The sequence below is a fragment of the Cyanistes caeruleus genome, chromosome 13 (genome assembly GCF_971803275.1).
Source record: "Cyanistes caeruleus chromosome 13, bCyaCae1.hap1.1, whole genome shotgun sequence".
Lineage (NCBI taxonomy): Eukaryota > Metazoa > Chordata > Aves > Passeriformes > Paridae > Cyanistes > Cyanistes caeruleus.
The window spans coordinates 7,219,839-7,242,469 of NC_141713.1; the positions used below are offsets into that span (position 1 = coordinate 7,219,839).

At 45.4% G+C, this 22,631-nt stretch overlaps 1 long non-coding RNA gene across 2 annotated transcripts in view; it reads left to right on the forward strand.

The window, feature by feature from the left end:
* Positions 1-22,631, forward strand: part of LOC111934035 (uncharacterized) — an 82,814-nt gene that overhangs the window by 6,857 nt on the left and 53,326 nt on the right. The gene's annotated exons all lie outside the window — the stretch shown is intronic.

The window sequence follows — 22,631 nt, forward strand, 5'->3', positions numbered from 1 at the left end:
TCCTGCTTTTTTTCCCTAAGGGTACATCTTCCCTTCTCCTTCTTGTCTTTATTTTCTTTTTAAACTGCCATTTAAATGTTAAGAAGTGCAAAGCCTCCAAGCACAGGGTATTTATGGACAATTCAAATTGAGTGTTTTTCCTTATTATTCTGGGATGGCGAATTTCCTTTCCTTTTATAGTTACTATCAAGGTATAATGAAAATTTAGTTGGGCCTCTTGATGGCCACTTTGTTCAATACCAAAAGCCTTTATCTCTTCCTTTACTTCCTCCATTCTCTTTATCCTGAACTTTAGAAAAAAATAAATCTCACCTTCTGATAATGATGCTTGGTATTTCTAAGTTAATTTAATTAAGCTTATTTTCCCTACATTCTCCTCAGCCTCTCTTGCCACTTGTCTCTCAGGTCAGATTTGATGGAAGCAGGAGAAGCTTCAAACTTCAGAATTTATTCAGGTGAAACCAACAGAAAATATAAGCTCTTCAGAAACATCATTGTTTGCTTGTGAGGAGTTGCAGGGCAGCAGGAAGAGCAGAAGTCATTTAATTCATCTAAACAAAGGAAAAGTCAATCTTCCACAGACAAAGGATGCAAGTAGCTAAATGCTTAAATAATGTTTGAGGTAAGGCAATGTGTTTGTCTGGGGAATACTCTGCAGTAATCATGAAAGGAACATTTCCCTCCTCTCTGAGCTGTTGGTGAGGGTTGGCACTTGGGTGGAGGTAACAAACCAAGAAACAGCATTTTGCTTTGCCAGGCTGGTGAAACAAACCACGCTGCTGATGCTTTTACCATGCAACCTTATGTGGAATTACACAGTCTTTAGTGTTATTGGGATGTGGAGTGGTTTAACCATTGCTTTGGCTCAGATTTCACTGTTGCCTCAGTTCAGAGTTTGTTTTTTTCTATTGGGAAGCACACAGTGAAACACACGGTAGGGACTAGAAATGGAGAGGGGTTTTGCTGTGTCCCATCCCTACTGGGGATCTTCCTTCTCCCATACTGCCCTCTGTGCTTGGCTGCTCTTTGCTGGCAAAAGTACAGCAGTACTTAAATACTGTACTCAGGTCTCTTTTACGGTCTTAGAACTAAACTTGGATAGGGATGGGCTGGCAGAAGTGGAATCAGCATGTGCTGGACACTTAACTGTGTGTTCATGTGTGCTCTGGGAGGTTGGCATGCATGTGAGCAGAATGAAATTACCAGCTTTGCTCTTTTCCATCTCCTCTCCTGTTCCAGTGATCAAGCCTTAGTAACCACCAGGGCCAACACACGAATACAGGTCCTTGAGAATCACCTCCCTTAGATGAAGGGGCAAAAAATTCCACCAGCCCCCTGCTGGCAGATTCATTAAAATCTGCTTTGCTGAGCTTTTGGCAGTAGAGAAACTCATCCTAAGATGCTCTGTGAGAAAAGTTCAAGTCACAATGGCTGCCACAGTCTGAGCAGCTTTACCTCCTGGTGTGAGCTCGTGATTACACGGCAGTGATGGAAGGCTTAGTCATAGCAGCAGGTCTCCAGGAAACCTTGTGTGGGGGAATGCTGCCTTCAGGCAGCAGACAGTGTTATCAGAAGCCTACCAGGGACATATGCAAAAAATGGGAGTTTAATTGCCAAATTTCCCCTTTATCTTAATATAATTAACAAGTTGGTGTCTCTGCGGCTCTGGTTTAAGGGAATGTTCAGAAATGCATTATGGATGTGTTAAGGAGGATGGGAGTTTTGTTACTGTGGCTCTTTTCATAAAATCTCAGATATCTAAAATATTACTGAATTATTATGCTTTCTTATAAACCATGCCAACAAAACAGAAACATTGCTCTCAACCTTCTTGTGTTATACTCCTCTCTCCTCCAGCACTTGATATGCAATGAGATTTAGATGATCATTCTCTAGTAGCAAGAAATAGGCCCCATCTTTTTGGATGAGATGTTCCTCATGTAGTTGGGGCTGGCAGAATGGTGACTCACAGACTCATCGGACAGGCATCCACACAAATGAAAAATTCAGCAGGCTGGTCACAGCTAAGGTGCAATGAATGGGATGACTCAACACTGCTGTCTTGCAGCATTGCATGCAAACTACCCAGGAGATGACGCCTGGCACCACCAACAGGTGAAGACTTGAGGTAAAATGACTCAGCTCAGTGTCAGGTGGAAATCCACCAGCCCTGACAACATCTGCCTTTGAACCCTGTGGTCACAAAAGTCTGTTTGGTGTGTGACCCAAGGGCTCTCCCTCTTCCCTCTTCAGACATCCTTGCTTTGCAGATGAGATTTGTCTAGCCACAGCAGTGAGAAGCAGAGCTCTGGAGTGTGAAAGCGAGCTTGGCTGAGCCTGAGTGCAAGTCAGGTTCAAGCAGGACTTATCTCAGGAGGGACTGGCAATGTTTTTGAAGGCAATACACTCCCAGCCCCTTTGAAGCCTTATCAGGGATCTGTCTGTTTTATCTATAATGACTTTTCATGCAGGATGGCTCCTGTATGTTACTCATGCATCAAGTATGCACAAATCATCCTGGTTCATAGAGCGATAGGTGGAATTGCAAAACTGCACTTAATGACTGAGTGACAGCCATCTGTGGTACGTGCTTCCCATGTGATATTATGAAGGATAATTTTTTCTCCTGCCTGTGAAGCTGAAAGAAACAGGGTGGGTTGGAGATGATCTCTTGGGTTTATTTGCTTTGCTTTTAATTGATTTTGGAGATTAAAGCTAGAGTGAAAGTATCAGCTTGAAAGCCCTGGGTACTGAGGGCTTCTGTTTTTGTTGAAGGATGTGCATGGGAAAAATATTGTCAGCTTGCCTGGGCCCTGACCAGAGGCTGTCAGGACAGTGGTGGTTAGTCCAAGCAATGTTGTTATGTGACACTGTTTTTACAAGCTCAATGGACTATAGAGGCTCAGTGCTCGAGATATAAAGCACTGAAGACAAGAAAGACCTCGTAGGCTTTGAATCTGTCCCTCACAGATGCAGATGCAGGCAGAGCAGGGACCCTGGTGTTGCTGTAACTTAGACTGCAATGGAGCCTCAGCTGTGTTAGAGAGATCTGATTTTTTGAAGAAGCAGAAACCATTCTTGTGGCAGGTGTTTATCCTTTTCTTTAGTGTTCACCCATCTGAATGCTTGGGTGAACACAGTGATGGCTTTACAAGCACATGTGGTGACTGGATAAGTTCTTCCCTTGCCACTCAAAAAAATTCTGTAGAAAATTTGCTCTTCCCTCTACCTCATCAAGCAGTACCTGCCCAGTGCTGCAACATCCCTGTGCTGGAGCTGATGAGACCTGGAAACACTGCTGAGCATTTGTCTGTGAAATACAGGCATGGAGATAAAGCCCCAGCCCTTGAACTCTCCCTCAGGACACATTAGGATTTTGGAAGAGCTCCAGCTCTAACCTGAACGCAGCCACAACTCTAGCAGTGGTCTGCTAATAGAGGTGGGGGAATGACATTTTGGGGCAGGGTATTATAACTGAAGCTTAGAGAACTGGTCTCTCATCTTCATTGTATTGTTAACATGGATATCTATTCTTAAATGACTTAAAAAACTGGCTGGTGTTTTACATTCTCAGCTTTCTTTAGACCTGGGACCAGTCTACCATGTATTTAATAAATGAACACTGCAGCCATCCTGCTGGGGAGCTGACTTTCGACACCCTCTACAAACACACACATGCAAAATGCTTTTTTCCTGCTCTGTTGATGATTTTTAAACAGAACAAAAGCAAAATATTTGTCCTTTGCAATTTGCCCCTAAAACTTCCCTCCCACCTGTCCTGATTCCATCCCTAACCTGTCTGTTTTCCTACCAACTTCTTTGGGCATCTAAAAGTCATTACCACCAATTAGAACACCTTTGAAGGGTTTTCTCATAACTATCAAAGTGTTACTTGCAATAGCATCAACAAAGGCTTCCCAGTGAGAGGATGAAATGGCTGTTGTGCTTTTTCCTGGGCAAACTGGAGCCTGGCTCAGCTTTCAGTTCAGTGACATTTCTATTCACACAGGAGCTCCATCTTTCTGTGCCTTCCTCCAGATGCAGCTTTTGCAGATCTGAGTGCCTGCATCTGCACACCCTGAGCTCTGCTTAGGCACTGAGATAAAGTGTTTTGAAGATCAGAGGGGATGAGTCTTTGTAGCTCTGATTAGGATGTATCCCAGGGCAGGGGGTGTTCCTGGGCACTGAGTATGGAAGGGCTGGGAATCCTTGGCTGACCAGTGTTTAGAGATACCATGGAAATAGCAAGCTGGAGGGCTGTAAGTGAACCCATCTGTCACAATAATAGCACAATTTCCCCAGCAATGGGTGTTTTCTCTGTATTGTGCTGTGGCCTGGAGCTGGTCTGGAAAGGATCCAGGATCACAGCAGTCAGCAGGTGAGGCTGGAGTCTGTGACTGATGTGTGTGTTGTTTAGAGTTGCTTAGAGAGTTAGATCAGGGTCTGGCATAAAGAAAAGAGGGAAATCTTTATTATTGGGCTGATAATTTCTTTCAGGCTGTATGACAGTTTTGACCAGGCCTGTGCCAGGAAGGTGAGGGCACATACCCTACAAATGACTGTCCAGCCCATGAGCTGTGTAATGGGTGTCTCCTTGTGAGGGCAGCGATCCATCCTCTCTCATCCTGCTCTTGGCCAGTCGTTTTGGTGCTTCCCCTCTTAGCCATTCACTCCAAATCTCTCTCCTGAATAATATCTCTTTCAGCACATGCCTGACAACTCACATGGGTGAACAGGGCAGGTTTCTGTGATGGGCAAGATATCAGAGTGACTCCAGGGCATAGGAAACAGCCTTAAATGATATTGCTGCTGGGAGCTTAGCACTGTAATGGTAATGGCTGTAATGAACTTCATTTTCTCTCAGGAGGGTGATGTGATGCTCCCCCTCAAGAATTTGATGAGTCAAAAAGAAAGAAGAAAAAAAATCAAGGTATTTTTGTTTGTGGCATGTGACCCTTGCTCTGCAGGAAGGAAAGGATACTTTCTCACTGGTGTCTGTTCCTGCCATACTGGCAACAGGCTCCACACAAGATCTCAATTTAGCATCCCCTGTGTGTTTCCACAAGGCTTTAAAACAACAGAAGTCCTTTCCCTGAGCTGCTGACAGGTCAAGCATTCAGCTGATGGCTGTGCAGTTAATGTGAGATTTCAAGGGACATGCAAGCAGCCTTCTCTTGATCCGTGCCAGTTCCAGCCCAGGTAGCTGTCAGTGACTTTGATTAGGCTAATTTCTTTGGGAATCTTCAAAAAGCCACGGGTGATTCTATGTTTCTCTGAAGACCCTCTGGAATCCCATTTGCATGATTAGCAAAAGCTGCACATGCAAGTGAAAATGCTGTGCTTGCAGGACCATTGGTGGTGGGGCTGTGAGCAGTCCTTCTCCCCAGTGCTCTAAACACAATCTATGAACGCACAGCCCTTCCCACCTGGAATCCATTCCCAACTGCTCCTGTGTAATGCATTTCTCTTCTCTGCATATCTCTCAGCTGTGACACTGCAGCTGTTTTGGTGGATTGCTTCTTGTAATCTTTCTTCTTTCTCAAATGGTAAACTTGTTCCTGATGTAATTACCGTGATAAAGTTCTGTGGCATGACGGATCATCCTTAACGGCACCGCTGCTCTTGACTCCAGACAAGAGGATATTTTATTTCAAACCTTTGTGGGAAGAGTAGTAAACAGTAAACAGTTTTGTTTTCCCCAGCATCATCTTCGTCTGCATTGTCTGGCAGAGAAGATGGTCCCTGCATCCGTCTTACGGTCTGAGGTTCCCTTGGGACTTCTCTGCAGCCTGCAATGACAGTAATGAAGTGCTGGAAAGTGCTTGTTCTGTAGGTGGCTGAGGTGTTGTCATGGTCCAGCCAGCCCTGAAAAGCAGTGGCTCTGGAGTAGCAGGGACAATGCCATTGTGAGGGTCGTTCCCTGCTATAAGCAGAGGAAATCTAAACACACTTGCAGTGAATGCAGGAGTTTTGTATGTACTCCTTGCCTGACTCCTGTGTGCCCAAGCATGGGAAGGTCTAATAACTCTATGATGCCATGCATTTCTCAGTAAGAGGGAGGTTGGGATGGTCAGAAAACAGGTTTGGGGCCAGTCTGGCACCTTCACTCTTTTTACAAATGTCTGTGACCTAGTTTGTCTTTTCCATGTGAGAAACCCCAAACAACTACTCACTCCCTGAAGCTCATTTTTACTATTTGTTGTCACAGTCTCACCTAACAACCAGAAGCTGCCACAACTGCATCTTCCCAGGCTCTATTGTACTGCATGCTCTTTGCAGTGCTGCCTCAGAACAACTTACAATAAACACAGAATCCATGGGAAAGAGGGACAGAAACAGATGAGTTTCCTGCATGACAGAGGAGCAAGGAGTATTCTGGGTTTCTGAAGGAACCTCACTGCACTATATTCCTGAGCAAAGGGAAAAGTGGCATAGAAAAAATGTCAAAACCTCATGATGCATTAGGAATTTACCACTTTGAAGGAAGCATTTGGATGGTGTCAGATTTTTGGGAATCTAGTGGCATCTGTAGGGATTATGCCACTTTGCATGAGTGTGAGATCAAGGACTGCAGGTCATTTTGGGGTCAGCAGAAGAGTTTTCAGAGTCTTTTCCTTCAACTGTACAAGCTGCACAGAATTGCTTACCTTTCTCATGCCAAGTCCTTTCTTAGCCTACAAAATATTTTTTTCCTGAGTATACATCCCTTCTGCCTGGGGAAAGGTCGATCGATTCCTGCTCAGCAAATGTGGCTACATGCTCTCCTCCACCACTTTGTGGGAGTGTTCATGTCACCCTGCTGTACATTTTTAGGAGCCTGAGCAGCCTGTGAAGCCCAGGGATCCTCCAGAGGCCAATTTCCATTAATTTGGTTCTTTGTGATCCTCAGGACTGACCCTGATAACTCCTACAACCCCACCTGCAGCAGAAGGAGCCAGGGGAGCCCTCCAGTTGTATTTCTTCACTGTCATGGCTCTTCAGCACTCAAGGACAGTAATTGAATGTAATGTCCAAACCCCAAACCAGCCTGCAAATCCCAGCACTGTGAACAGGAAGCTTCAGCAGAGCTGTTTCCATCATCTTATCTCTCACAGACAGTTACTGTGTTCTTGATGTAATTACAGTGATAAAACAATGTGACATAACTGCTGGCTTCTATCGTGGTATCACTGCTGTTGACTTAAGTGACAGGATAATAATTTTATAAGAGACCTTTTATTTTTTATTTTTTTTTCCCCTGGCAGTCACTGGCAGTGTTTAAGCACAGGAGCTGATATCTCTGATAAAGCACATTATGCACGTTCCAGAGGTCCTAAAACTTTTTATCAGTTTTATTTATGCACTGCTCTTCCAGGTGAAAATTCCATCTGTTCCTGCAGCATCCAGGCAGCGTCTCCTCCCAGCCAGATCAGGGTCTACTGTTTGCACAAACGGATTGGAGCTGCAGTGGCAGCAGCCAGTCATGTGTGGTGTTTGAGAGAGGAGAGGAGAGAGATAAAAAGGCCTTCTCCTGCACAGTTCCCTCAGTTTTCCATCCTTGATGTACTGTGGACATGCCAGTCCCCCTATTCAGCTGGATGAGGTGTCCTTGGGTTGGCTTCTGTGAGAAAGCCAGGTTAAAAATGAGCCATGTGAAGAGGATTAGAGTGGACTCAAACACCTCCTGGTTTTAATATATCAAAGCCCTGACAGAGTATATATCTGTTGCTCCAGCTGAGCTGGGGAGGTGCAGCCCAGAGGCAGACTGTGTGGGGGAAATTTCAAACCAATGGGTATCTAATCATATATATTTATGTCCCCTCACTCCCTTGTCTGTGCTGCATGTTTATTGATGTAGTGCCACAGGAGTGCAGAGCCTTGCTGATCTATGCTCTTGTCTAAGGCTGTCAGCCAAACCTCCCAGGGGAGCACAGGCCAGTGGCTGAGGAGGGACATTTGCTGCTCCTGCTCCATCCTGCAGCCATCCACACCACCTAAAAACACCTGGCAGTGCGAAGCATAGATCTTCACAGCGACTCAGGCACGTGGGGAAAGCGCTGCTGTTCTCCAGAAATATTTCCAGGTGAGGTAACAGGGCTGTGCTCAAAGCAGGGCCCTTCCAGGAGCACGGCAGGACTTGCTGGGTGTTTCCTTTGCCAGGCAGCCTGGATGTGAAGACCTCTGTGGGGGATCCCTGTGACTCTGCTGCAGGGACATTTTGGTTGGACAAGTTTAGGTATGTAATGCTAAAAGCTGGAGGGGAAGATGCCCTCATGGGCTCTGTTTCACTGTGCAAATTTGCTTGTGCAAAACATTGAAAATACATTTTGTTTACCTGTAAAGAGCTGTCAGGAAGGATGATGAACTCAGAAAATCTAGTTATAGCAGACTGAGTGCTCATTTGCAAGATTTTGGCTATTTGGATTATTTTTCTACTTTTTCTTTTTCTTTTTTTTTTTTTTTTTTTTTGTTCATTACAAGACATGATAATGTCTGGAAGAACTGATGTTTGCATTTGGTGACAATCAAATAGAGAAAGGAATCATCCAAGAATTTTAATGGGCAGTGAACCTTACTGGGTTTATGGTTTCAGCTTGTCAAAATGACTCTGTGAGGAGTTTTGACAGTCTGCAGGTTTTGAAGAAGATTTTTTCCCTTGCTTTAAACCATCCCAGAGAGTTCATATGAGGAATATGTTTTTCATTTGGACAGTTCAGAATTTTCTGGGGTTTGCCTCTCCATCCAAGCAGTAGAGGAGGAGGGGGAAAACTAATTTGGTGTAAAATAATTTTCCTGTCTTTGGCTTCTCTTGGAAAATAATACTGACAAATTGGGATGGGGTGGGTGGAGAGCTCTCAGAAGAAGTAGGGTAGACTTAAATTTTTTTCCTTATAAGCTGTAGTCAGAAGCTGAAACCATCATGATATCTTTCCCAAAAAGAGCAACTGGGGGCGGGTACATTTTCAGAATTGTGAGAGAAATCCTAAAGCGAGCTTACAATAATTCCTGTCCTGTCTTGCACTGGGCAACCGCCTTCTCTGTGTTTTCCCATCACCTCAGGGAAGAAGGGAGGTGTGTGGCTGATGCAGGTGGCAGCTGTGCCCCATTGCCCTGTGCTGCTGTGGAGGTTTTCCTGCTGGCAGCATGGGGCTGAGCTCCTCTGTGCTGCTCGTCTGTGACACAGCCCCCTGTGGCACTCCCTAACCACAGCCTGAGAAGCTGAAACAGGTACCACGGGTAAGAGAGGGATGCAACTGCTCTTTTAATGCTTCTTTTGTAGTCCTTTCCATCTGTATTGAAGGTGTCTGTTTAATTCCAGCTGACGACTGCCCTGACTGTCACTCTCTGGGAGATATTGTGTTTAGGTGCCCTCCTGGGCTTTTCAGGCAATCAAATGGTTTCACGTGGTCACGATAAACAAATGTCTTTAAAAATTCCCTGCGTTGCTACTGAAGTGCTGATCCTGCTGGATGTGGAGCCCATCACACAGAGGAGCAGGACAGCTTCTCACCTGGCACTGTCATCCTCCCAGCCAGCAGCTTTTGTGTGGCTCTCAGCTGTGGAAGAGCCCCAGACAATGGAGAAAGGGATATTTTGACAATAGCCCTTCCTGTGACCGACCTGTTGCTGACTGGAGCCACCAGGAAGGATCCTGGGGCTTATTAGGGCTGGAAAAGACCAGGTCTGTCCTGGCTCTTGGTTTACACGGGAAGTGCTCCTCATTGGAAATGATGGGGGTGGAAAAAGCTGGGGAATGAGGAAGAGGGGCAGATCTGGGTTTGGGATAAATTGATATTGTGTGGATGAGAGCGTGCCAGACTTTTTCCCCAGTTACACAAATGGTCTGGCAAGAAATGAGGTTGTGCCTTTCCTTGTGCTGAGTTTAGCCATTGCCATTGATAAGGCAATAACTTTAGGCCTGTTAATGAGCATGGGATAAACCTTTATTTAGCTCAGAGCTATGGTTCATGAGGCCAAGAGCTGGTGAGGAAAGTCAGAGCTAAAAGTGGATGTTAGTTCCTCCTGAGTGCACATAACACAGCTGTTACCACCACGTAGGTAACAGACACTGCCACTTCAAGCAGCCCAGGGTGGGGACCCAGATGTGGTTTAGTCCCTGGACAATTCCTCTTGTTCTTTAGTCCCTAGTCCATGAACAAAAATATCCCTTATTTCCCAATGATAAATATTGGGCGGCTGGCAAAGATATTGGAGTTCTTATTGCAGTTCTGTGCGTCTGCATAAGGAAACAGGGTGAAAAGCAGCTCCAAGGTGAGAGGGGCTGCCTTGTCAGGGTTCAAAGCTGCCAGTAAGGAGGGAGCTGGTGGCCTTTGGCCAGGCTGCAGGATGCTCCCTGCATGCCCAATGCTGGGCAGAGCAGGGTAACAGGAAAGCAGCTCTTGAAACTCCTTTTTCAACATGAATATAATAATAAAACATCTTACAAATAGCATTGTGTACAGATATTTTCAAAACTAGTGCTGCAACCAGAGAGAAGCATGGCTTGTGAGTGGGGAATGCTCAGTGTGTGAGCTCAGCATGGGGATGCTAAGGGGGGAGATGGAGACTTTAGGTTTGTTGTGCAGAGGCACATGAAGTGGGGACCAGCTCAGGGAGATGTGGGTTAAGATGCTGGACCACATCACGAGTGCATGGGAAGGCTCCTGCTCCCACCTGGATTTTCTTCATTCACCACCTCACCTGTTTTCTTGTACCTTCATTTCCTCTCTCCCCATTTCCTCCTCCTTGGTTTGCTCATCACTGCAGCTCCCCTGGCCTCTCCCCTGCCATCCCTCCAGCATGATGCTCTGTACAAGAAAGGCCTAGAGCCCGCAGGGATTTCTGTGATCTTTTCATCTTTTAGACCCTTGGTTCACCCAGCAGATGGGCTGTGGAAAGGACAGGGCTCCAGCAGTGCTTTCTTCTCTTGGCAGTGATGAATGTCCTCTTGCTCCATTTCCACTTCCCAAAGCATGCATCACCTTCAGGGACATTTTACTGTTGTGTATGTGATAGTATTTAGAGTAACTTCAACCACATGAGTGTGTTTAATGGCTTATTGCAGCATCTGAAAAGGGATCCAGGGCCTTCCTGTAGCCCTTCCCTTCAAAAGGAATTCTATTAGGAATGGTCCTGCTGCTGGAAAAGGGCAGGTGTACAGTTCTGTGAGGGAGATGAGGGGAACCAGACTGTGTTTTAGTTATGTAGTGCAGGCACACTGTGTGGGATATATATATATATATGTCCCACAGGGATTACATACTCCCAAAAAGCGAAATTCAGTTTAATTTCAAAGTAACATTTTGTTAAAGTGGATATGGGAAAGTTTTGCTTCCTTCTTTTGAAGCAGCTTTCATATTTTTAGAAGGGAGGAGAAAGGAGGGAGTGATGAAGTTAATCCTCTGCTCCAGCTAAGCCAAAGTAATATCTCATTCTTATAAATATTTCAGCAGCTCTCAGTCACTCTGAGAGCATTATGCTTTGGCCAGGTAGTCCAGATTTATAAGGGATGTAACATCAATTAATTTTCAGTCACAGTCATCTGTATTATGTCACCTACTCAATCACAGGCCCAGGAGAGCTGCTGACCCAGGGCTCCAGCATCTTCTTTCCAGGTCAAGCAACAAGTCACTTCTAAATCTTTCAAACCTCTTTCCCTTTCCTGATGGTTTAGGGATTAACTTTTCATCTGCCAGCCCTTTGCTTTGCTGTGAGATCTCGTTTTGGTTCCTGGCAAGTGAAGTCCAGGATGCTGAAAGAAAAGCAGTATCTGTTTTGGTGCTTTTCACCAATTTTCTCTTTAAAAACAAGTAAATAAAATAAAAATCAGCCTCTCTGCAGAACGAGTTCTGGCTGGTAACAGGTGGAGGAGCCCAGCTCTTCCATCACTGGGAGAGGTGATGTTGCCTGGGAGCTGGCAGAGGGTCTTGTGCAGGTGACATGGTGACACAAATTCTTGGAAGATTGTCCCACCAGGGAGAGCCCAAAACAGGAGCACGGTACTGTGAACTGAGGCAGCTGTTGAGGTGTGCCTCCAGCACTGTGATGTCACCTCAGTGCTCCTTCAGGCCTGGGACAGCTGCTGTAAGCCACAGCTGTGGGAGCTGTGTGTGCAGAGGAGCATAATCTCTGTGTCTGGGCTCTTCAAAAGGGCTGGGCTGCCTTGTGTCTGTCTGTGCATGAGTACAAGAGGAGACATTTGTTCTAGCAGGATGTTTTGCTGGGTTTTTTTTGCCTGGTGGATCAGCTGTTCCCAGTACTCCCAGGGAAAGGCAGGGGGGATGGAGTTATCCTGCAGCAGGGACAGGTCCACGGATGTCCACCTGGTCAAGGCTGCACTCTAAAGTGCTGCTGGGCAGTGCCTTTTATTTCTTTTCTCCTGCATTGATAGCAGGAATGTGTTTGGCTGAAAGATGCCTCCCAGGGATAATTCCAAGCATCTTCCAAGTTTTAATTTAAAGGCATTAGAAAAAAGGGGGGCTGGGCAGAGAGAGAGAGGGAGGGAGAGAGAGATAGTGTTGTTCCTTCTTATTCCTCATTATTGCAAATGTATGTTTGATTTCCCATTTGGGTTCATCTGCCTTCATCTTTCAGCTGCCATTGGTTCACACTACGCCTTTCTGTGTGTGAGCAGATACCTCTCTAATATTTGAGATCTTTCCTGCTGGAAGTTGTTATCCCCCATAACTATCTTTTTGATAAAGCGAATTGAGCTCCTCTTAGTCCCTTGCAGCAAGGCATTTTCCCCACTGTATCTGGTGGTTTTTGTAATTCTCTCCAGCACCATCTCTAAGTGCTTCTTAGCAACCTTTGAAAAATGTATTTGTGAGAGCTGTTATCAGCACACCAGCATTGGTTTCACTCAGGCAGTCTGAAGTTACAAGGCACATTCTCCCTCCCTTTGCATGCAACTAAAGGCTGTACTAGTCACTACTGACTACAACCTTCTCTGGGAGCTCACAGTCAGTTACTTCTTTATTAGGAAATAGCTCCTTTTTGTGTGTGTGCTTTGCTTTCTTGTTCTCAGGGCAGAGAGACTCCCTCACACTTCCCTGCAGCTTTCCACCCACAGCTGGGACCTAGATCTTCCTGCTTTGTTTGCACATAACTCTGTGTTTACATCCATTAAGGTGTTTGGCTTGGACAGATCCAGCATACCAGGAGGTCTGCAGAGCTCCGTGGAACCTCCTGCTGAATTGTTCTGTGCTTCCTCACCAGCTTTTGTGTTGTCTCTAAATCATAATGGCAGGGATTTTTGTGCTGCCTTGCTGAACAGCACTGGAAAGGCTGACTGGCATCAGGCAATACTCCTGGAATCATAGTGAAACTAGACTTTTTGATTGCCAATTTCCCCACGCTTCCATCTGTCCACTGTTATGATTTCAGCTCTTTGACTTATTCCTTCCTCCTTTCTCAATCCAATATTGGTGACTACCTTACAGCAATTGTGGAGAAAACAAGCAGTGGGGTGAGAAGGGCTGGTAATGAAGGGGGTGAAGGGGGGAAAATACTGGGTTTACAGGTACCAGGTCCATCTGTGTGTGTCTGTACGTGTTACAATGCAGAGCGGAGAAGCCTGAAGTCTCCTTTAGCACAGCCTGTAATCCTATTAGAAGGATTACTCTGTTGTCCCAGGCTATCTGATCGTGGTAAGAACTCATTTAGGTCAGCTGTTTAGGAAATTTACACACACAAGGAAAAAAAAAAAAATATATATATATATATAAGCCTCTTGCTCTATTTCATAGGGATCGACAAGCTCCTTTCAGACTTTCCCTGTGCTAGTGATTACATCCCTGCTCTTGTCATTTCTCTCTTAAACCCTCATGTAAATTACTTGCTTTCAGGTCTTTACTTCTGACGACAGATGTGGATAGACCATGTGGTAGTTGGACCCCAGGTATTTCCAGACCTTGAAAGGATTAGAATTCTAAACAGTAAAGTACTTTGGATTTTGCTCTCCCTCTGTGCATTTGTGCCCATTATAACTTCAAGAGCGAGGGCATGGATAAGTCTGATTTGTGGGCAGAACTTAATGAAAGCTAAATCTGGTCTGGCAGGGCCCCAATCAGTTTAATCCCTGGTCTGCTGATTATCAGCAATGTTATAATTTAATTTGAAGCCTCTGTATTTAGAAGGTCAGTGAAGCACTCCCATGCTTTCGTTTATGGAGAGAGTAAGCAGGGTGGCAGTCGGTTCAAGTGCCTGTTTCCCTCGGTGCTCCAGCAAAGCCAGGCATTAAACAGAAGAGATCTTAAAATGAGCAACAAACAAAGCAGCCTGGGCACAGATATATAATTATGCAGCCAGATAGGAGTCCTTAATGTTAGGAAAAGTGTGGTGGGAGCCTTTGCTTCCCAGACTGGAATAAAGCCATCACCGTCCCAAGTTTTGCATTATATTTCACAGCCTCCACCCCAATCCTTCCTGCAGAGCTGGGAGGGAGGTGTGGATCAAAATCCCACCTTTTTCTGCCAAAACACAGCCCACTCATGAGGGACTCCACTCTGGTTATTGGCAGGGCTGAGTCTCTGACAGGCAGCTGAGCTGCTTCTTTCCACCCAGTTGTGCTGTTTCTGTCCAGAGGGATATGTTGTCAATGTACACAGAAAGGTGTGAATCCCTGGTTTTGCACAGCATTTTGGAACATTAAACTCTCTTGGAGGAATCTGCCTGCAGACTGACAGGGAGATCCTCGATTTGTATCTGTCCAGGAGCTCCACATGTCTGGTAGCCTAGTGTGGGTCATGTCTACTCAAGGTGCTGCACACGCTGTAATCCCAGTCATTTCTGCAGGAAGCAACCAGATCCACTGTGCAACGTGTGTTTGTGAGGTGGGGGCCCTTCCAGAAAGCATCAGACGTGGTTTGAATGTGATATTGTGGACTGAACAGCTGGTCTGGGATACTATGTGTGTAGCAACCCCTCTTCTCCTCAAGCATCTTTTTTTCCTCTCTGTGTCCCTCAGAGCAGAGGTCTGGTTCTGAGAGAGAGTTGGGTCTTTGCCCAAAGTCTTCTCCTCTTCTCCCTCCCTGGGATTTGAACAGCAGCCAGGTTGAGATCTTGTCAAGGTTGTTCTTCTCTCACAGGGCCTCAGGGTAGAGGAGTGTTGGTATAAGGAAGTGAATGGATTCTGTGAGCACGGAATTCCAGGTGCTCACAGTGTGTTGGAAGTCATTCTTCATTGGGAGATGTCCATCCAGGTGGCAGGAATTTCTCATCTGTACTGACATGCAGGGCCCTTCTGGGGAGCCCTTAAGGCATGTTGGTATTCAGGGTTTGCCAGGGGAGGAGCAGCCTTCTCCATCCCACCACTTATTTTCCTTGGCAGCTGTTAAAGGTTTGTGGGCTGGTGGCTATGTGGGAGACCTACATCCTCCTTGGACTTACTTTTCCTTTCAAGTTAGGACAGCAATTTCCTTCCATCCTTTCCTTCACCTCCTCACCTGGATGTGTTTTGCTGGATTTATTCTGGTTCTAGAGCATGTTAGATGATCCTTGTTAATTCATGCCCAGCCAACCCTTCCTTTAGCTAACCAGAGTGCTTGCTTTAAGAGTGGAGGTTTTTACTGCCAGATACCTGCTCCTTCCTCTGTGTTTCCAGTGGAGTGCTGGTGACATCCAGTGTCTAGTTTGGCTTATCACTGGCACGCATGTGTCCTGTGCTGATATCCCCAGGGGATGCTATAGATCTAAAGACTTGTTTTCCCCCTCAGCTAGTCTGCATTTGAATGAGGAATCATGCACCATGTCGGAGGTGTTTGTGACATCTGTAATTCACACATGAAGAAAAAGGAACCTTTGAGGCTTGAGCTCCCACAAAAAGCTGCCTTGAAGAGGAGAGGCAACTGTGTACAAAGAGAAATGAGAACTGAGAAACAAATCAGAGTTTCCATTGGAGATAATGAGAATCTCACACACACACACAACTTACTGAGGCCAGAGCAGTCCTGTCTCTCCACTCCCCAGGGAGAGCAGGAGAAATGCCAAGGGCCAGCACACAAGCAGTCCTCCACTTGTTTTGTTGCTGCCTGGACACTTGCAGAGGGGCTCTGTGTTCACAGGCTGGCAGGAAAGGAGTCCAGTCCCCATGGAAATGCTGCTGAGCTCTCAGCTGAGATGCACCTTGGCAAGAAGGACTTGACTGGAGCACTAATGGTGGAAGGTCTGATACAAACCTGGCCCAAGTACTCCAGATGTACAGAACTGGTTAAAGGTAATATTTAGCCTCAAACCTAGTTTCCACCCCATTCTATTAACTGAGGTAAACCCAGGCTGTGCCTGTTAAGCTTCGCTGTCATGGAGATTCCCGAAGCTGTGGAGTTGTTCCTGAGAGAGTAACTAGAAGCCCTGTTTGCTTGGGTCATTACACACAGTACAAAGCACAAGGGAGGGATCTGTCACTGTTGGGCTAGGAAAGACAGCAAATGGACCTTTCCATCCCTAAATGCTGTGATTTTCTCCACTCCTCATTTCCTTTATGAGATCCAGCCCTGAATGTAGTTGCTGCTCCCGCAGCTGTGTGCCCAACCCTGGGGGCAGAACATGCTGCTGCTCTCATTCCCAGCATCCTCTTTCTCATTTCACACATCCTACTAGAAAACAGTCCTTCCTCAGCAGGGTTCAAGGGTCACAGTTTGGTGTGAGTGCAAGAGATGCCCTTGAAAGGCAGCTTTGCATTTCAGCAGTTTACAGATACCTGAACTGCAAATGGTGGAGTTGAGCTTTAAAATAACAGAATTTTGCTGTGCATTAATGAAAATGGGATGGACTGTGCTCTCCTTGCTTTGAAGAAAACATGGGAGGGAGGCAAGTGTTTTGATCCCTGAAGGGATGAAGGTGCCCTGGGCTATCAAAACCACTTGCTGCAGGACATATTCTGTAACTTCACTTCCCAGGTGGTCCTGTTCTCCCTGGCCCCTTCTGGTGCAAGAACTGCAGAGGAGCAACATATTTTCCTGCCCAAGGCCAGAGGCAGCTGACTCCCAGCAGGATGGCTTCCCTGTCATCTCGCTCTGACGATCTTAGTTTATGTTGTTTGTTTTCTTTAATTGAATATTTTATAAATTAACGTGATTTCTGCATAATGTTTATCTTTCTCTCTGCTAGCCTTTATGACCAAGACAGCCTGGAGTGGGCTAATTAAAACACTGAACCATGGCTGTGTCCCTGGCCAAGAAGGGAGACGACTGTATAATGTATGTGGTGCTGATACGGATCTGGGAGCTGGCAGAGCAGAGCACCAGAGGATCTGTCTGTGACCATCAGTCTTACTTAAGGAGCCTTTTCTATTCATTGCTGTTGAGGCCTGTGTCTTCTCTGCCTTTAAGTGGATGCTACGATTAGGAGCCTCTGGGTGAGCATCATCCTTCCAGATACCTGTGCTGCCAGTGACGCAGTCAGGTACTTGTGCAGGCAGCAGTGAGAGCTCCCGGGATCCAGAGGCAAAGCTGCACACCCTGATCACCTGGAAGGGCTTTGCTCTGCACTTTATGGGTGAGCACTGCCTTGAGAAGCAGCTGAAGTTGTCTCCCTGTCCCCTTAAGATGGGGAGCTGTGAATGTGCTTATCTCCCTCACCAGAGACAAGGCTGAGCTGTAGCTTTTCCCACCCTGGGTGCACTGAGGAGTCAGGAGAGCTGTGCCAGGAATGCTGGAGGTGTAGGAGTTAAGCTCTGAGGAAGTCTTCAGGAGACTTTTCAGCAGGCTGCCTCCTTCCTCTACAGGCCTTTTTTCACTATTGTTCTTTCAAGATAAAGAACTTGGCTCTGTAAAGGAGTAAGCCAAGCACTATTTTATTGCTACCAGCTGAATAGTAAAAAAGCCAAGCATAACCCATTTGCTGTTGTGCAGTGGTTAAAATCCAGCTTGGTACTTTGCATTCCGAGACATTCTGCCTCATCCTTTTTCACAGATTTCCTGCAAGCAGTAAAAATATCTTGCAAATGACTTATGCCCAACCACAAAAGCCCCCATGTAAATATGCTGGTGCTCAGTTACAGAAGGGAAAGCATTGCCCAGCAGCAGCTTTAGGAATCTTTGTTTAATTTAAATGAGATAATTGCTGTCCTCATCTGTAAAGGCACTCTAAAGTTAACCTCAGAGTGCAGGGTGGTTACCTGCACGGATTCAGATCACAGCTGTGCTGGTATTAATGCCTTAGGTCTTAACTGAACAAAAGCCTCCTCTGGGCATGGTCTTTTAAAATGTTTATGGTTACAAACTGTGTGTGCCTATATCTGCAAGTGTCTGGCTCCTCCACTGCATAACAGACACAGGGTCCAGAGGAGGTGGATATCAAAGCTTGCTTAATGAACTGCTTCTCCTCCTCCTGTCTGTGGTCATCTTTATCTCTGTAACCCACGATCCTATGCTGAACCTTGTTATTTTGGCAGCCTTCCTCTGTAGGACAGCAATTTATACTGACACTGAGAAGATGTACAAACTGGGGGCCTGGAGGAGGAGACTGGAGGCAGAAGCTCTTCAGGGAAGCCAGGAGACACTTAGGATAGATGTCCTGAGCCTAATTCCTGCCAAGCTATAGGCTGAAAACGAGAGAAACCAATCAGAGCTGTGATGGATGAATGGTTCCCAGTGAACTGGGACAGTGGGAGCTGCTCTGTTTAAACTCATTTCTTGCCCTCTACAGTGTCCTTAAGGTCCCTCCTGAAGACATTTATATTGATGGGTACAAATTCTTTCTTTCACATTATACTCTCTTCTCATTTGGCTTAATTTCTAGTGCAGACCTGCTTGGCTCCCTGTTTTATTTTCTATTTATCAGGAATAACCATAAACAAATCTTCTTGTAAGATCAGCAAATCCATCCAGCTTGTCCTTCCCCTCAACCATGTCTGTATCACAGTTTGAGCTGAGCTTTTATTACTCCTGACAGCTGGGTTTGTGGTCTCTGCAGAATGGTTTCCCCAACCTCTGTGAGCTCTGTGCCAGAATTAGAGTTAGCTGTTCTCAGATTTAACAGCCTCCAGTTCCACACAGATTTCCAGCATCCCTGGTCCAGCACTCATTCCTGCCATAGCTCACCTTGTCAGCACTAGGAGCAACCTAACACTCATTGTTTCAACCTGACCCCACTCTCTGCCTTTAAAAATGTACAAATGACCTTCCTTCTAACATGCCACTGGTAATGCCACCCATGAGTGAGAGGAATGGTACAGAAATAAGTCCTCCAGGCTGTTTTCTGCCTTTTTTTCTTTTTTTTTCCCACATGAAGGACTTGAAGTGCATTTGTAGTTTTATAATTCATATAAAGCTAAAAGGAGGAGCTGCAAGTGTGACTGAACAGGGAAACAGCAGTTCTGCTCCTCACAGTCTGAAGCCAGCAAAATGCATTTCTGACTGTCATTGTTTTTGCAGAGACTCTGACAGCCAGCAGGGCTCCTCTGCTTGGAGTACAGGATGTCTCCATGGTGTACACAGAGATGAAAACCACTGAACCCTTCAGAACCTCTTCTGCCCAAAGGTTTTGGCTATAATTGCAGCAAGCAAGGGTTAAAGCTGTTGGTGAGGTCCCACGCTCTTTGGTGTTCACCACTTTCTTATATGGATGGGGAAAGTTTTGGCAATCTTGCTGTGGTGCTGTCATTAGCATGCATTCATTTCAAATTAATTAAAAACAAAGATGAGATTCCCAAACTCATTTAACTTCTTAAGCTTTGTTCTCCAGGGATTGATAGTGGAAAAACAGCTGGAGACCCAACGTGTCCTTTAGAAAGGGATGAAAAGCAGTTAATCCTGGTTATATCAAAGGGAGCAGAAATGAAAAGTAAATTCCCACTTGAGAAGAGTTTTTTTCCCCCCTCTGTGCATTTTCCCCACTCTGTTTTTCCACACAAGAACTTTCTTGCCCAGGAAGGTTGAAAGATATTTGTAGCCCTGGTTGTTTAAATATTAATCTGTACTTTAAGATTCGTTTGTGTGCGTGAAAGAGAGAGACAAGTGCAGTGGAAATCTTACAAATGTACATTCTCTCCATTGGCTAGAGCTGCTCCAGAGCATGCAGTGATGTTAGTCAGAGCCAGAGATGTTATATGCTTTGACAGGACCAGTCTATTATGGATTTCAGAAGTTCTAACCTGCAGCAGCCCCACAATATTAGATGGGGTGTCTGGGACCTGAGTTGTCCTAAAATCCATTCATTACTGTCCTAACCTGGAAAAATTGCCTTCCTGAGCTGAAAGTCTTTTCAAAAGGGATATCTGTGTTACATAAGTGGGGGTGTTTCTTCTGTAAAGAGAGAAAGCAGAGATCAGGCTGGGAAGGTAGGTTCCCAAGGTGCTGGCTCTGAAGAAAGAGGTGTCTGAACACTTTACTTGGAAACTGAAATGTGTGAGTTGAGATTTATGTAAATGTAGAGTCAAACTCTGCTCTTTCCCTTGCCAAACAACACTCCATGTAGCTGGTTATTATTTGGAAGCAATTTTGCTCTCTGATGATTCAGTGAGGGAAGCTGCTGAAACAAAACAGAAGTGAACTGCAGAATAGTTAATACTGTAGAACAGCACGGGAGGCACATATCATCTTTACCTTTTGGGTCTCAGCCCTCAGTCAAGGCAGCTGAGCCTCATCCTGCCAGGGGAGGGTTGCAGTAGCTGTGGACTGGCTCCTCATTCATGATCTGGCACTGAATATGGAGAACAGGTATTCAACTACCTGAAAACAAGCTCTAGTCCAAGCAGGTAAAAATCCATAATCAGCCTTGTGAAAATATTTGAATAATGAATAAATAGGAGAGAGATGACAATTTATGCCAAGGAGAAACAAGCAAATATTTTCACTACATTTTTATTCATCTTCCAATAATTGGCATTTTCCACTAAGGTAGAATAGGAGGCTGGAGAGCCAAAGATCCCAGAAGTGAGATTTGGGATGTCCCAGTAGCAGAGATTCTGGGGATTGGCAGAGCTGCTGTGGCAGCATCATTCTGGTGCTGTGGGATGTGATGGAGCTGCACTGAGGCACTCACTGTATGAGGAAGTTTTCATAGCACCTGCCCACGGTCTGCTCAGCTCCATCCCACACATCTCAGGCTTTCACACGTAGCTTTTGCAGGTCTGCATCTCTTCCAAGCAGATATGAATGATGGAGGAAACGAGAATTTCCTCAGAGAGCAGCGAGTTAATTAATGGCTCCAAAGCACATCATTATAGCAATGAGCTGATGCATTAGAAATCACTTCCAGCCAGTGACTGAAGGTCATATCCATGTGCCATGGACCTTGCATGAATGCCCACAGTTTTCCCCATCTTCAGTGGATGTGGTGCATTGTTAACTGAATTTGGAATTCAGACCTTTAAAGTGAGTGGGCATAGAAGCCACACTCCTGAGGTGTTTGAAATAAACTCTGCATCTACTGCATGTCTGAGCTGTGTATCTAAACAGGTTCTGGTGAGCTCCCTAGGGTTTTGGAGAAGCCTTTCCAAATGGCTGTGAGTCATATACCACTTAATCATTTAGGTACTGATGTGCATTGTTTGTGAGTTCTCCTTTTATTTCTGTAAATTGAATTGGTTTTTTTTGGGGGGAAAGGCGGGCGCTGGCTTTATTGTCAGATGTAACTGGTCTGCAGCTGCTTGTTAAAACTGAGCTGTTCTTCCTCATCTTTGTATCACTGAGAAGCAGGCATCACTTCCTGCCATGGAAGTGCCTCCCATTTCAGGCTACAGGACATGAGGTGTTATTAGGGAGATTACAAGAGGAGAGGAAAGGGAAAAGTAGAGAAGAAGACTGTCCTGATTTTGACTGGATTGGTGCATCTGTTGGAATGAGAGCATAAATTTGCTGAGCAGACTCACTGTTTCACTGGCTCAATGGCATCATCCTCCTGCTCAGCTCATTCATCTTGTGGCTGAAGGAGTTGAGGAGGATAAAGGCTTTACATCTCCTTTCAACTGTGGTGTTTCATTCTGCCTCATTTATGATATTTGGATTGGAAATAAGTTTATTTCCACAGTGTAGGCTTTGTTTGACAAATGCTAATTTTATAGTCTTCCTGAATCCTGTAGAGAATGGAAGTCCACCTAAAATCTGAGGTGTCTTGAAAATTGCATTAATGAGCAGTTGCTCTCCTTTTACCAGCACAAGTAGAAATTCCAGACATTTTCTTGAGACCAAATGTATCATGGTGCCTGACTCTACTTAATCCAAATAAAAGTAGACTCCTTTAGTAAAGCTAAAGTGGATTTGGAAGTGTTCCTGAAATGTGAGAAGGAATAGATCAAACTAAACTATAGATTTCTTTTCTGGATGGGGTAAGCTGAACTGGGAGCATGCACTGTTAGACCTTCAGGACCTCTGTACCTTTTATCTTTGATTTGAATCCATCTCATCTTTCCAGCAGTCTTTGATTTCCCAAGTGAATAAAAGTTCCAAATGTCACATATCTGAGGACCAGCGTAAAAAGCCGTTTAAAAGGTCTTATTTTGGAGCAGTAGGAACCACATGCATCCAGCATTGAACAGCTCCCACATGCTGCAGCTCTATTTAATTGCTGAAATCAGAGATGTTGGGAATGGATTTCATCTGAAAGTCTGATCTCCTAAACTGAAAGGCATAGGACAACATTTGCTCATCCCCTGGAGATGCTGCCAGAAGTCTGTCTCTGATTAGCAATGTTAATGGAGTATTAACATA